The sequence below is a fragment of the Monodon monoceros genome, unplaced genomic scaffold, assembly GCF_005190385.1.
Source record: "Monodon monoceros isolate NGI ecotype Baffin Bay Population unplaced genomic scaffold, NGI_Narwhal_1 Super_Scaffold_15, whole genome shotgun sequence".
Taxonomy (NCBI): Eukaryota; Metazoa; Chordata; class Mammalia; order Artiodactyla; family Monodontidae; genus Monodon; species Monodon monoceros.
The window spans coordinates 36,374,271-36,389,918 of record NW_021703771.1 but is presented as its reverse complement, the minus strand read 5'-3'; positions in this window follow the sequence as shown (position 1 = coordinate 36,389,918).

Sequence of the window (15,648 nt, the reverse complement as noted above, 5' to 3'; positions counted from 1 at the left end):
AAAGGCTTTGACAAGAATGCGGGATAAAGGTGCATGAAATTTAGCTTGTATATAATGTAAAGCCATTAGGGGCTCTGGAGATAAAAAGAGATTTCATCAAAGTGGTACATTTTTCACTGAACAAACACCCAGTGAGTGAAAGGGATACAGCGGGGCAGAGGACAGGCCTCGTCCCTCCCCTCACAGGGCGTAGTACCAACAGTGCATTAGGAAGCTGAAGGTGACTCCGTTGTGGAGGAAAGTGGGAGAGCCTGGAGCTGGAGAGTCTTTAGTAGTTGAGTTCAGGAAAACATAAAGAAGGCTAACCAGTGTGATAGAAAAGGAATAGGTAGGCATGCCCTGATTTGCTAACCCCCAAGTGAGGAATGACAGTAAGAGAAGGTCTTAAGGAATAAAGAAGTAGGGAAAAGTCCAGACAATGTGGGAAATGTCTATATTATCTCCTTTGTTTAATAGTCTTAAGAAATTAAGACGATTAAATGTACCAAGAAAATTAGTTTGGAATATAACTTTTTAATTGTCAACTCCCCCGCATGTTTACTTACACATAATTTGGAAGATGTAATAGAGCAGATCGTTTTCCATGAATGATCTGCTCAAATAGTAGCAAAAATGATAGTTGCTTTTTTTTTTTTTTTTTTTTTTTTGCGGTACGCGGGCCTCTCACAGCTGTGGCCTCTCCCGTTGCGGAGCACAGGCTCCGGACGCGCAGGCTCAGCGGCCATGGCTCACGGGCACAGCCGCGGATCTTCCCGGACTGGGGCACGAACCCGTGTCGCCTGCATCGACAGGCGGACTCTCAACCACTGCGCCACCAGGGAAGCCCGATAGTTGCTTTTGCCTCAAATAATTTTTGATTCACCAACTCCTAAATAACACGTGAAATGGTAATGCAGCAAACTAAGAAAAAACGAGACAGGAATCACTCAGAAGGAAAACAGGTCAGATCTAACTGTGACTAAGCCCTCATGAAATACACCGGGGAAACTGCAAATAATAATAATTAATTTGAGTGCAGTGTGGTATCATCTGTTAACACACCTTCCATATTACATGCAAGTGGCATAAACAATCACTGAACGTGGGAGTTAGGAGAAAACTCAGACATTTTAAACGTACACTCTGGCCCCGGGAACAAGATGATTTTCCTCTGTTGTCCAGGTAGAGAAGCCATGCGGGGGATACCTTTAGTATCCAGTTTAATACTGGATATTATTACTGGATATTTAATACTTTAGTATCCAGTTTAATACTCTTTCCCCTACAACACAGTATCTGAGTAGGAAGCAGGACAGGCAGTTTCTGACGGAAAGTGGAGACCAGGACATGGACGTCACCTTACAGAGCTGGAAGGAAGATAGCATTTCTCCATTATGAGTACCAGCCAAACCCCGAGGATACTTTGGTGATATCTGCTAATGGTCTCATTTTTGTTCTCTTTCTGTTCTTGTCTTGTTTCATTTTGGTGGGGGAATGGGAGAATAACTAGTGGGTGGATGGAGGAAAAGGAAAGGTGGCCTCTAAGGACAGACAGCTGCCAAAATGATACCTGAAGTTAAATGACGTTTTCAAAGAATCTCAAGCTTCCGTTTAATCAGAGTTTAGGTTCACCCCAAAAGGCAAATTTATTAAAAATCTCCTAACTGCAGGCTCATTCGGCAGGGGTCCTTAGAGGAAGCAAAGCTGGTCCTTTCCCTGACATACTTCCCTCTTCCTACAAAAGTAAAGATCATGCCAGGGGTCAGTAATCAACGACTCAATTGCTGTGTAGGAGGTCATCCCTACCCCATCCACAGAGGGGAGGAAAATAAAAAAGGGGAAAAAAAGAAAAAGACACTGTCAGTCTTGCTTGAGTCTGAACACACCCAGAAGGAGAGGCTTAAGTGTTTACACACAGCATGTTTGCCTCAATCTAAACAAGAATCTGATCTCCCGGGAATCCAGCACTTTCCATGCTTGGGGGAGTCAGACACCTTCATTAGAAGGAACTGGAACCTGTGAGGAAGTAATAAGCAGTTTGGATGAGGACTGTTGTTGTTTGGAACTTAAGAGGCTATAGAAGTAGCACATCTGGGGGTCACAAAACCAACCTCTGATTTCCTTCAGTCTTCAGAAGTCTTCAGAAGCCAGAGAAACATCCTTTCTGGAATCTACAGAATTATAAACCCCAAGGGAATCTCAACCCAGAAGGATATCTAAATCTAAAGTTTTCTGGCTTGTTAATACTAAAATTTACCAAAGATTGATCATAAAAGAACATGTAGCATAAGCATCAAGATTGAAATCCATGACCAGCATATATTTTAGTGGGGAGAATACTAAGAATTTTCCCATAGTGCAATTTTTCTCCTCTCTCCTTCAACTCCCCTTCAAAAAAAGAAGCCAGGACGTCCTTAAATTTTATACTTACACTTCCGGCCAAGCTTGGACTAAACGTTTTAATAAAAATTCTAGTGCAGTGTGTGAAAAATTGAATCTAACGGTCAAGTTTTAAAACCCCAAATCTGGAATCGAAAGTTGCTTTTTCCCGTTTAAAGTGTTTTCCATATTGATTTTACTCAAAACCTGATACCCAAGGAGTGCCTGTGAACAAATAGAAAACAACCTCATTGACTTTGCAAGTTACTGGAAGACTTGTACAAAATAAGTTTTCTTGAAATTAAACACCTGGTTTGACAGCTTCACTAATTACAGTCCGCTCTGCAGAGGAAGGCCAAGGCCTGTGGCCAAGCACACAGATTAGCCACAGTTACTCAATAAAACAACTATTTAGTAGAGACAGACCCTGGGAGAGAAACCTAAGAAGTCATGTGCATATCCAAACAGGCTGCCCCGGTGTAAAGGAATCCCCTTAAGTCACTTCAGGCTTCATTAGCACATGAAAATGGGGTAATTGAACATTCTTCAGCCTTCCATCAAGTGCCAAAATCAATCATTCATGGAAATTAAGTTTTGATAAGAGGTGTTTAAACACTGTCAAAGGCTGCTTGAAAGTGTCATTCTTTCAGCCTTGAGAAGATTTCAGCCAGCACTTAACTGTACAAAGGGACGGGAGAATTAAAGGTGTCAGTCCTAGGGTAAACTTATGACATTATTAGAACCACAAAACCAGAAGAGGAAACCTAGCAAGGAGTTCGTTGTTTCCATAAAATCATTTATTTGGGGAAGGTTGTTCTCCTTTTCACAAATATATCATTCCTAATAGTTGTTTTGAGAAGCTCATAAAAATATATTTTTTAACCCAACATCTATTCTAAGAAAAGGTAGCTGTGTGCCGACCATATATATTTTTAATCACCATGCCAAAACGTAGAAAAGATTTTAAAGTGCTTTAATATATTCATAACAGCATAGTATGTCATGCTATTACCACTATCTCCAGCCTCCCTCAATAAAAAGAATTCATCCAGATTCTGTTTCCAAAAAACTTAAAAACAACAAAGCAGTTTAGAATACTCTATTACACTACCAACAACAAAAAAAATAAATCCTTCCTTTTTTTCCAGATAAGCTATCTACTGAACTGTAGGAAAACCAGAAAGTAAACCACTACAAAATCACTTGGCTCTTTTGTCAAACTATATTCTTTCAACCTGTAAATATTTGCAAAGGGTCAAGAAGTTACTCAGGTTACGCTTACCTTTGGTGCCACAAGTATCAGTCTTTTAAACAGTATTAGTCCATAGTTACGTTCATTATTGCTGAACAAAAAGGATTCTAAACCAAGGGGCTCTGATGAAAGATGAGCAATCTGTTTCAATATTTATGTTAGCATGTATGTTACTGTCTTTCTACCTCCAATGGCTCAAATTTACCATATCCATACACAGGGCCATACTTTCCATCTCAGAAGCACCTGGGAAGGTCATACCCAGTGGTTTTCTATCTAGTTGCCTATCACAAGCCTGGTTACAATGAGAGCAGGTAGAGGTCAGGTTGCAGAGAGCTACTCTCCTCCTTTCCCTTTTCAAGTAGTTCAGCCCCCTGGGAACCTTTGATCCGACTTTCAGCAAACACACACTCCCGTATTTTGTACTTTCAAGTATAGATTTCAGAAAAGGGAGGGGTATAACCCACAAAACCAGAATGACCCTTTCCCAAACAGTCCATACATTCTCCCCATCCTGTCTGCCACACAAGGAAAGGCAACCCCTTCCTGCTTCTTTCTCCCCTCCACTCAACACTCCCTCTCCCTTTGGAGGGAGAGGCAAACTGCAAAGCCACAGTGCTGGAACACAGGCACACAAAGCTGTTCTGCTTCGAGGATCATCTGCACTCAGGTCCAAAAATGAGCAAGGTCCAGACCGGAAGTGAACGTCTGTGCTCCTTTCAGATTCTTTATAATCCAAAACAAGAACCTACAAATCCTGTGACTTGAATGACTGAACAGCAACGAAAAGCACCTGTCCTTCTAGGAGGCGTCTCAAGTAGTCAAAAGAAATAGCCAATTGATTTTGCCTAGAGAATGGCCTGGAAATCTAATTAATCTAACTATAAAATAAGAAGACTAGTAACAAAGGCTAGGGCCAGAAGTATGTTACCAGTCCAAAATAAAAGAAATGCAGACGCTAAAGACATTTAAATTTTTTAAATGTCGAAGGTACACCTAAAGCTAATACAACGTTGTATGTCAATTATATATTTTTCCAAACTGTCTAAGGATAATAAAAAAGCAAGGTAGAGACAGACACGATTTCTAGAAAAGCAGGACCAAGGATGTGTGAATTCAATGAAACTAGCAGATTACAGGCAGGGCACACTTAGCACCCAATAAACCTGCAGTCTCTGGGTGTTTGTTTTATATTAATAGGGGCAGTGCCTATACAGAAGCCTCCCCCTTCCTTCTAATCAATTCTTTCCCTTCCTTTCCCATCCTGAGAGAGTTAACTAGGTTTTCAAAAACTTCCTGATTGTAGGAAGCATGATACACAGTGCTCAGAGCCTGATGGCTTGCCAGGGAAGACCCTGGTTTGTGTTTATTGTTCCTAATGCCCCCTTTCACTCTCAAAAGTGTCCTGCTTTGGACAGCACATTATATAGTCACTCTATTCATAATATGTCCGTGTATGTATGATGAGTGAATGAATAAATAAGCAACTATCTTCAATTTCAACTATATGTTCCTATGTGTATCTGTAAAGGAATTCTCTGACTATGCTTGTCTTAGTCTTTATTAAGTTGGAATAAACCAATTAAAGAACAAAAAATAACCACAAACTAAAACCATTGCGTAATAATAAAGTAAAAATTTCCAAACACCACAATCCTACTGAAGGCTCCAAAGGAGAATGGCTAACTCCGTGGGGTTTTTTGGTTTTTGTTTTTTTCTCTTGGCCACACACACACAGCTGAGGAACGTGGCCAAAAAGTTCAAAGCAGAAAGTGGATGAGAAATGGAGAAAAATCAACACTGTGAACCAGAAATTGCACTCTCTACAGGTATACACAGCAACACCTAGGGCCAATCCATGGTAAATTATAGAATGGAATGAATTGAATGCCTTAGCATCATTTCTTCTTCCAGTGGATAAAGGCAATGAGGTAAGTAAGGAAAAAACCCCAAATATTTATAAAACAATTATGATATAGATTCATAGTCAATGAGGATAATTCAAAGTATTTTCTAAGTTTGTATAAAGCAGAATACATTAAAAAAAATCAAAGCCCTAGAAGTCTTCCTACTTTTGAATACTATTCATTTCCAATATTATATGTTTTAAGGATGAAAGAATTCAAAGTAAATTTTCAGTTAGATATAACTTTGACAATCTTATTTTTAATCAGGCCCCCAAATAAACATGTTATGAAATCCCTTATCATCACCAATAGATAGAATTATCTAACCATTTTCCTGCAGCTCAACAAGGTTAAGTGTTTCTAAGCAATTCTTTCTGAAGTTAAACATTAAATTAAAAAAAATTAAGACACCACTAAGAAACCTGTGATGACCTGAAGGCATTTTAAAAGCAGCAAAGGTTAGAAGGGCAGCTTTCAAATAACACCCATTGTTCTATCTCTACTTAATGACAAAAGGAGAAAAGAAAGCGATTACCTGGCCTTACCTCTACATCTCAATTCAAATGCTACTTAAGAAAACAAAAACCCTCATTTTTTGCAACAGAACACTTTTCAGCTTAGTCAACCTCTGATTTTTTTTTCTTAAACTAAATTAACTTTTCCAACTCTATTCATGCAACAAAATTCAGGATGGCCAAATTCAGCAGCAGATTTGAAGGTAGTTTAGTATCAACTACATAACACAGTTCAATGAATATCCAAAATTTAAAGGCAGAAAATATTAAATGAATATTTCCAACTTGAAATTCCACAGAAAGTTATTTACAGATACTAGCATCTCCCCCAAAATATTATAATCTGTTTTTCCACTTTGAAAAAGTATATATATATTAACCCTAAAATCTAATGGAAGAGAAAAAGGCCAAGAACAAACCAGGACTATTTTGAAGAACACAGTTGGGGAACTTACCAGATGTCAAGACATAAAGCAGTTGACTCCACTGTTGTGGTACAAGGAGAGACAACTAGACCGATAAAAAGAAAAGAGACACACAGATGTATGTATGAATCTGATATAGGATGGAGGTGACATTTTCAAAGTATAAGAAAAGGATGGGCTATTTAATAAATGGTGCTTGGACAATTAGATATCTATTTGGGAGGAAAAGTAGATTTTTACCTCATACCAAACACAAAAATACATTTTAGGTAGATTTAAAAACAAAGCAAAACTTTATGAAACTTACAAGAAAATATAGGTAAATAAACCTGTGGCTTCAGGCTAAGGAAGATTTCCTTAAACAAGAGACAAAAGGACAAACTCTAGAGGAAATATATTTCATGACATTAAAAATAAAACGTATGCATTTTTTTCTGCGGTACGCGGGCCTCTCACTGTTGTGGCCTCTCCCGCTGCGGAGCACAGGCTCCGAACGCGCAGGCTCAGCGACCATGGCTCACGGGCCTAGCCGCTCCACGGCATGTGGGATCTTCCCGGACCGGGGCACGAACCCGTGTCCCCTGCATTGACAGGCGGGCTCTCAACCACTGCGCCACCAGGGAAGCCCAAACTTATGCATTTTTAAAGACACCATAAACAACGCCTGGCTAAGCCACAGAACAGGGAAATATTTTTACAGCAAACATAACCAATAAGGAATTAGAATCCAGAATGGAAAAAGAATGATAAATCAGTAAGAAAAATAAGTCACCCCAAATATGAAAAGGATAAGCAAAGTATAAGAGCAAACAATTCAGAGCAGAGGAAAGCCACGTGTCTAACGTACAGTCTCATTAGCAGTTAGGAAAATATAATCTAAAACAATAATGAGTTGCCATTTTACACTCATCTGAAGTGGGAAAATATTTGAGAGTGTAATCTTAGCAGGTGTTGGTGACAATATAAATGCAGCAGAAACTCTCCCATACTGCTAGTAGCAGTGTAAATTGGTGCAAACATTTGGAAAAGCAATTTAGTGACAGTTATCAAAGCTGAAAATATGCATAAGCCTATGACCGACAATTCCATTTCTGTGTAAAATTCTAGAGAGACAACCTGTGCACAAGGAGACGTGTAGGAGAATTTCATAGCAGCATTATTTGAAATAGTGAACATTACAAAATAGATAAATCAATGATAGTATGTTCCTATGTATACCACAGGGGTATTCAATATCCTGTAATAAACTATAATGGAAAAGAATATGAAAAAGAATATATATGTATAATTGAATCACTTCGCTGTACAGCAGAAATTAACACAACATTGTAAATCAACTATACTTCAATAAAATTAAAAAAAAAATAGTAATTACCCAAAAAAAATGATGGTATGTTCATCGATGGAATACTACAGCATTGATAATGGAATGGACCAAAGCAGCATATATCAGTGTGGGTAAATCTCAAAAAAAAAATGTTTAGTTAAAAAGAACATACGTATACAGTATGGTGCTATTTATGTCACTTTTAAATTTTGTTATTTTATTTAAAAAATATTTTATTTATTTATTTATTTATGTATTTATTTATTTGGCTGTACCGGGTCTTAGTTGCAGCAAGCGGGATTTTCATTGCTGCATGCAGGACCTTTGTTGTGACATGCGGGATCTTTAGTTTCATCACGCGGGATCTACTTCCCTGACCAGGGATCAAACCCGGGCCCCTGTGTTGGCAGCTCAGAGTCTTAGCCACTGGACCACCAGGGAAATCCCTATGTCGCTTTTTAAAATAAGCAAAACAATGCTATGAATAGAGACAAATATAATAAGTCTAAAACCTATGCGTGGGAATAACCTTCCTTAGGGAGAGAGGAAAAAGAGATGAAAAGAGTAAATTTAGGAGGCTTTAACATAAAAAAGCCTCCTAAAAAAATATAACATAAAAATGTGTATATTTTTAAAAGTTGAAGCAAAGATGGCTTTGATGTGTCTTGGAGATAGGTACATAGAGATAAGCATATTGAAGATGGTGGTGGTTATATTATTCTTTTGGATATAGTTGAAATATATAAAACAAAGTATTCTGAAAATACTCTGAAGCTCTTGGATTTGGCTGCATACTTTTTCAAATACCATTTCATCTCAACTCCCCATATTGAACAGATAGGGAAACTGAAGCACTGCGGGTAACTCCAAAGGTTACATCAGCTTGCGGGTAAACACTGGGTGCAGATCTCTTCTGCTGCACCCAAGGCCCCGAGCCAGTGCCACATTACTTGAGGGCAGAGGACTGATATACTTAAGCCCAGCACACAATGGCTCTAATGTTCAAGAGGACTGAATACAAGGCAAGTAACACAAAAGTGGCAACAAATGCAACAGAAGTCTACAGGATTGCCACCGGCTGAACAAAGGATGCCCTTGGAATCAAGTCTACTTGGACCATCAGGAACTGACAGTATTTCGATGAGCAAAAATGAAGAGAGAAACCAGCAGGAGAAAGGTTCCAAATGGGGAACTATTTGGAAGGGCATTAGGTCTACTGTGTACTTGGGACACCAATTCTCTCTGGTTCCAAGGCACAGTCCTCCACCTAATTACTAGCCACAAACTTTCTGGTAGCTGGTGTCTTGCTCTAGATTAATACAAACAAAAGCATTATGTGTCACTTTTGTATACAAATATATATATTTTTTCTAATGGATCACAATGTGTTTTCTAAATGTGGATGAAAAAGTACATGAGTATTATCTTTTTAAAAATCCCGATGCAAAACCACAGCCAGGTTGATCTGTAATAACCCTGTGAGGGAAGATGAATGTGACTAGCCCAGCAGAGACAGAACCATAAATGATAAAATGCTTCCTTCTGATGAGGGTTGGCTAATGGTCTTTGGGCTGACAAAGGAAAAATGCGAGAAGAAGGAATGATGTACTGAGAAAAACTGGGAAGTAATGTCATTTTATTTTAAACTAGGTGAACTGGCTTCCCTGTGTCTGACTCATGAATAGATTGAGAATGGCAATCCTGGGAGTGGTAAAAATCTAAATAAAGTAAAATTAACTGTCAAAGGTACAGAAGGAAACTACTCAGTGTAGCCATTTGACTCATGGGTTTATTTACAGTTTAAACTTCTCTTAAACCAAAATGTTGCACTTTTTAGATTAATTTATGTTGGGGAAAGAAAATATTTATTATACAATATAAATATTTTAGGAAGTTTTTTTCAAGTATGTCTCTTCTCTTATACTTAAAGTACCCCTTTAAGTTAAAAAAATTTAAAAGGGTGAATATTTAGCCACAAACTAAATAATGCAATTCACAGATATTTCATGTGTGAAATACTGTGAGAGGCAGCAATGTTAACCTGTAATAGCAAACTAGTTAGAAAACCACAACCAGATGCAAATTAATTTTGTAACAAAAATACTCAAAATTCGAAATATTCAAACTCCTTGCACTTTATAATTACATGTATTAATGTAAAATAGAAATCGACTAAAGCATGCAGTTTTCTAATAGAATATTTCTAAAATCTAACAATCAGTTGACTTTTTAATTCTGCCTGAGCATACGCCACCCTTTTACTAAGTGAATTAGTTACAAAACATTGACTCTCGGTTGTCAGACATGAATAAATACTACATGCGGTGATCTTTTCTTTAAAGCAATGATCCTCACCATTACTAAAGTTTAAAACGTTCCAGCCAAACGAAACACAGTATTTTTCTTCTGCAATGGTAATGTTTAACACACACGCTTTTTTTCATATGTTACCCACAGGTTGTATTAGCATTCAGAGCCATATTTGAAATCTCATCTGGGAAAATCTCACACGTATTTTACTCAGGCAACTGTTGAAAGACATCCCGTTTGGTGTACAAAGCCTTCCACTGCTTACACAAGCAACTTTGTTTACAGAACCATTGAAAACTTATGAGCAAATGTGGCTAAAACGTTGAAAGAAAAATCTTTGACTTAAGGTACATTTTTGAAGGGCAAGAAACCAACATATTTAACTACTGAACAGTAAAATACTACTGAAATAGATGGTATGGTTCCTTTTTTCAAAATACATACTCTGGAAGCTCTCCCCCAAATGTCTATTATAAAGCCCAGAGATCTCTCCTTTTCACTAGTTTCTAGTCATTTCCAGTAGTTTGTAATACCTCCAAATATTTTTAAAATTTCCACTAGGTAAAGAAATACTTCAAAATTCCTCTTACAAGTATAGAGAAGACAAGCTTTCTAAGGACAACCTCTCCAACCTACTTCTAATAAAAAAAAAAATTGTAAGTGGATTGATAGCAGTACTTAGGGAAACTTGAGTCCTAAATGCAGCATCATCACCACTAACCAGTTCAGGAGACACGACCGGACAGTTTCCTAAATACAATGAGTCTCTTAATCAAGTGCAACTGAGAAATGTCATTAACTTTAAAGAACAAATAAGTCATTTTGTTTAGAAAGGACTAAACTTGTACCATCAATTAAGCAATTATCCTAGTGTTAAAAAAGAGAGATAAATAAACTGAGAGAAACGATTAAAAAAAATTATATTCCTGGCCCACACTTTCAGGTTCTCCATAAGACATAACAAAGCTCACCAACAATTTAGACAGCAAGAAGTTACTTAGAGCAAAACTTAACATACTGCTATTAAACGAATTTGCAGGGAAAGTAACATGATCCATCCCAGTACCTTATGTTTATTGGTGAAGCATTTTTATTTGTAAACTCTGGGTTTCATGTCTTCTACTTTTTACGTTTCCCCCCTTATATCATATGTCCAATACACAGTTGTCATTTAAATTAGATTGCCCATCAAGAAGATTTTTACTGCTCAGTACTCCTCAGCTGCCTATAAGTACGTAGTGTAAGTGTACAGTACGGGGCAGGTAAGTGAAGGGATCACAGTCATAAAAGAAGCAGCGTTTGCAAGGCCAACATTTTTTTTTTCTTATTTACTTAAATATAGCAAACCAAAATCTTGGTGATGTGACCTGAACCCAGGAGACAGTCTGTTTAGCAGAAACATTTTATTTTTGTCAGAACAATCTCCCCCTCTGTCAAAGGGAGATGATAATACAGGTCTATGTCCCCTTAAAAGACTTTATCCCTGTAAAATGAAATGTAATTATGAATCCAAAGACTCAAATGGATATGAACTTCTAAGAAGATACAGACTTTACTTTGTAATATTCTCTCTTGGTATTTACTTTTTTAAAACTTTTATTTAAAGTAGCCATAAAGATCTACTGAAGGATAATAAGTTGTTCTTGCATAGAGGCTGAAGTTTGTTAAAAACTGATTTCAGGGCTTCCCTGGTGGTGCAGTGGTTAAGAATCCGCCTGCCAGTGCAGGGGATGAGGGTTTGAGCCCTGGTCTGGGAAGATCCCACATGTCACGGAGCAACTGGGCCCTTGTGCCATAACTACTGAGCCTGCGCTCAAGAGCCCTCAAGCCACAACTACTGAGCATGTGTGCCACAACTACTGAAGCCCGCACGCCACAACTACTGAAGCCCGCACACCTACAGCCAGTGCTCCACAACAAGAGAAGCCACTGCAATGAGAAGCCCATGCACCACAACAAAGAGTAGCCCCCGTTTGCCGCAACTAGAGAAAGCCCACATGCAGCAACGAAGACCCAACACAGCCAAAAATAAATAAATTTATAAAACAAAAACAAAAACTGATTTCAAAATATGGCATACATTAAAATACAGTCTAAACCATAGGGTTTTTGCCAGGGGAGGGTTGAATGTTATAGAAAACATATTCACTTTCTGCTTCTTTCCAATGCCGAGGAAACAATTTACAATGCCACATCTTTAACATACTATATAGAGAGTTTAAAAGGCAGGATACCAGAAGAATTAAGAACTGGATATGTTTGGAAATCTCACTTAATAATGTCTTGACATTATATATTCAATTTAGAAATGATCAATCAATTAACTTTCACTTCACCAAGAAGAACCAGTCGTTTATCTCATTTATGTGACAATTATTATAAAGAATTTGGCCTTTATGCTTATATTTTGGTGTACTAGGAGTTTGGCAACATTCATTCAGATTAAATTATACATATTTAAAAACTATATTTAGATGAATTGCTGTTCAAGCATATTCTTTATAACACTGAGGTTATAAGAAAAAATATTTGTGTGATTTGTTCAGGACCATGTGGTATGTAAAGGATTTCATCTTGTCTTCTTGGCTTTTTAAAATCAGGAAATATTTTTAGAGTAGAATTTTCTAAGATTTTTTTTGATCAGAAAGAAATCAAGTCGGAATAAAGAGGTACTGGAATGAGAGAGGAGAGTAGCCATATCCTACTGAAGCCTTTTTCACTGAACACAGAGCAAGGAAATGGTGTCACTACAAGGCTCTGGAACAAATATGTTTCCCTGTGTTTTTGTACCACAATGTTTAAAACACATCATATTTTAATTTCAGGCCTTATAAACTAAAGATGTCCCCTAAAATTAATTACACTGATTCTTTTGGATCAGAGTTTGTGGCTGACTACATCTGTAAGAAACTTCATTGTGCCTTCTAATTAAGGAACCAAGTCTAGTTGGCTGATGGAAAAAAAAGAAGTTTGATTAAAAAAAAGATGTAATACTGTGAAAGCAACCAAATAATTTGTGTCCAACAAGGCTTTCAGTGGGGGCAGAGCTTCTCAAATCATCTGTATCGTGTATCTACTGTGCATTTTATTATTTTCCCCACTTGTGTCTTTCCTGTTACGTTACTGCTAAAGGTTCTACTTAACCAGTTCTCTTCAGAAACGCTCTTCCTCTGTCCTGCACAGGGGTACCGTCGACAATGACCGCTGAGCAGAAACACCTCCGAATCAGATTTTTCCTTTGGTTCCCCGCCTCCCGTTTGGAAATTTTATTTTTCGTTTCTATATACATCAAAATATTTAAAACTTAAAAAAAATTTTTGCCCTAGAAGTCTCCGCTGAAAAAAGAAAAACCCTAAGGGTCCGTCCCCCAGAGTGCCGAGACGGCTGAGTTCACGTGCCCAGCCTGGTTATCAAAGGGAAACGCAGTCAGTGGCTCCTTAACCCCCAAGGAGAATGTGACAAAACAGGGTAGGCGCCCCCAGATGGCACCTGCCCAGACCCTCTTCCGCCCAAGCCTAACCTATAGACTTGCCTCGAACATAGGACCTAAAGGAAGGTGGGGCGGGGGTGGGGGAAGTCGGTAGAAACTGGGCGAGCTGCTCAGATTGTCATTCCTCTGCATCTGAGTTTGACTCATCTCTCTGGCTTTCAAAACCGGGAAGAGGGAAGTGCGCAGCTGCTCAGGAGTTAGGCGGTGCGCCAGGCGAGAGAAAAATGCGCACTCTAATCCTCTCGACAAGGGGCCCTCTTCTCTTCCAGCCAAAAATAAATAAATAAATAAAATAATAATCATCAAGCCTTCGGGATGCTCCGAGGTCTGCGGAGGCTCCTGAGACCTGCCCACTGTCACCCGACTGGGGCGAACGGCGCGACCAGAGGCCGGATCGCGGGAGTGCCTTCCCCACTCAGCCTCTCGGACGCGCGCGCAGAAACTGACCTTACAGTTTCTACACCCAGTCATCCGAGCCGCGAAATCTGCTACAAGAAAGTTACTCTTAGGAAGTGATGAGGCTTGTGCCTGCAGGGGCATCCGGGAAAGGATTTCTCTGGAAGCTTGTCCTGCAAGCTTGTCCTGGAGCCCCGCGAACCTCGAGACAAAATGACGAATTCAACCTATGTCGAGAGTCCTCTGGACCTGATGTCAGGACACTTAATTCTTTCCTACTCATCGCGTCCAAAGGAACACAACGTTTTGGTAATTCTCATGCCCCCACCCCCTTTTTTGAGGGGGTGAGCGACTTTAAAGAAAGGAGTTCGAGCACGGAGTAGAGGTGCGTAATTGAGAAGCTATCTCCGCTCGGTCACAGGTCCTCGCTTGTCTTCGAGCTGAAGCTTCGCTGCCGGTTTTTTTTTTTTTTTTTTAATTCTTAATTTAGGCTAATATACTACAATCGAGAGCCGCTAGTTGCACACACTCCGAGCTCCGTAGAATTCACCGTGGAAAGTGTTTGTTCAGCAATGACCCTGGGGGGAAAGCCTGTCTCCAGCGGGGTCCCCCTTTAGCTGTGTCTTACCTCGACCCCCCGGCCTCCCACGGCGTCTCCGGTGAACGGTCAGCTCCCAACTGCGTCCACCGCAGGCCGGCTGAGAGCCCCGTCCCCAGAGCCGCTACCGCTCCTCGCCCCCCTCGCCACAGTCCCAAAGCTCTGCAAAACTTTGGGCGCAGCTTTTCCGTGACTGGAGAGTAATAAACGCTCCTGCCCTGGTTCAACCAGCGCAGACATCCTTGCTCCCCTTCACATTTCATAAATTCGGAAAGCAAAGTTCAACACTCCCAAAATAAGGTGTACCCGGTTCTGCATTTCATTTACCCTTACAAGTTGGTGACACGGAATTCTATCCTTCAAAGAAACCGTAATAATCAATCCTAACGGCCCTCTTTCTAAACCGTTTTAAAATACCAAATAATAAATGCCGGAGAGATACCTATCAGCATCGCCAGGGTTTCAGATTAAGCAAGAGCAAAGCTCCAAATCACTGCTCTTCTTACTAACCCTGGGCATGATTCTCTTCACTAAAATCTTAGCCCGAATATTTTGCCACCGTAGTCTTGGAAAATATATTTCCTAAAATCTCAAACGTAACGTTTTAAAGACCTTTTAACGCCACCCTCTTCAATGCAGTCACAACCCGCACACCTGCGCAGCTCAGCCCGCTCCTGAAGATGCCGAGCAGGAAACCCAGCTGTTTTCCGAGTGGCATCTTCTCTGCTCGCCTAGATTAACCTAGAAAACAAGCAACTTCAAGGAATTCAAACTAAGCTTTCCCGGGGAGAAACGGCGAGGCAGCTACAATCAGTCTCTGGTTACACAAACATACCTCAGGGCAGGTTGGAGTGTGAAGGAGGGCTTGGGGGCTGGGGGTTGCCTACCCAGAGGTGGATTAAACCAGTTTTCCTATTGTCATTGACTTCGGGAAAGCCAGCTTTTGTTTCGTGGTGGATATTGGGGGTAAAAACCGTGAAGCTACAGTTAAGCCTCCCAGAAGTCTTGGAAAGGGCAAAACTTTATCTATTAGGACTCCAGCTCTTTTAAATTGTTTTAAGATACTGAAT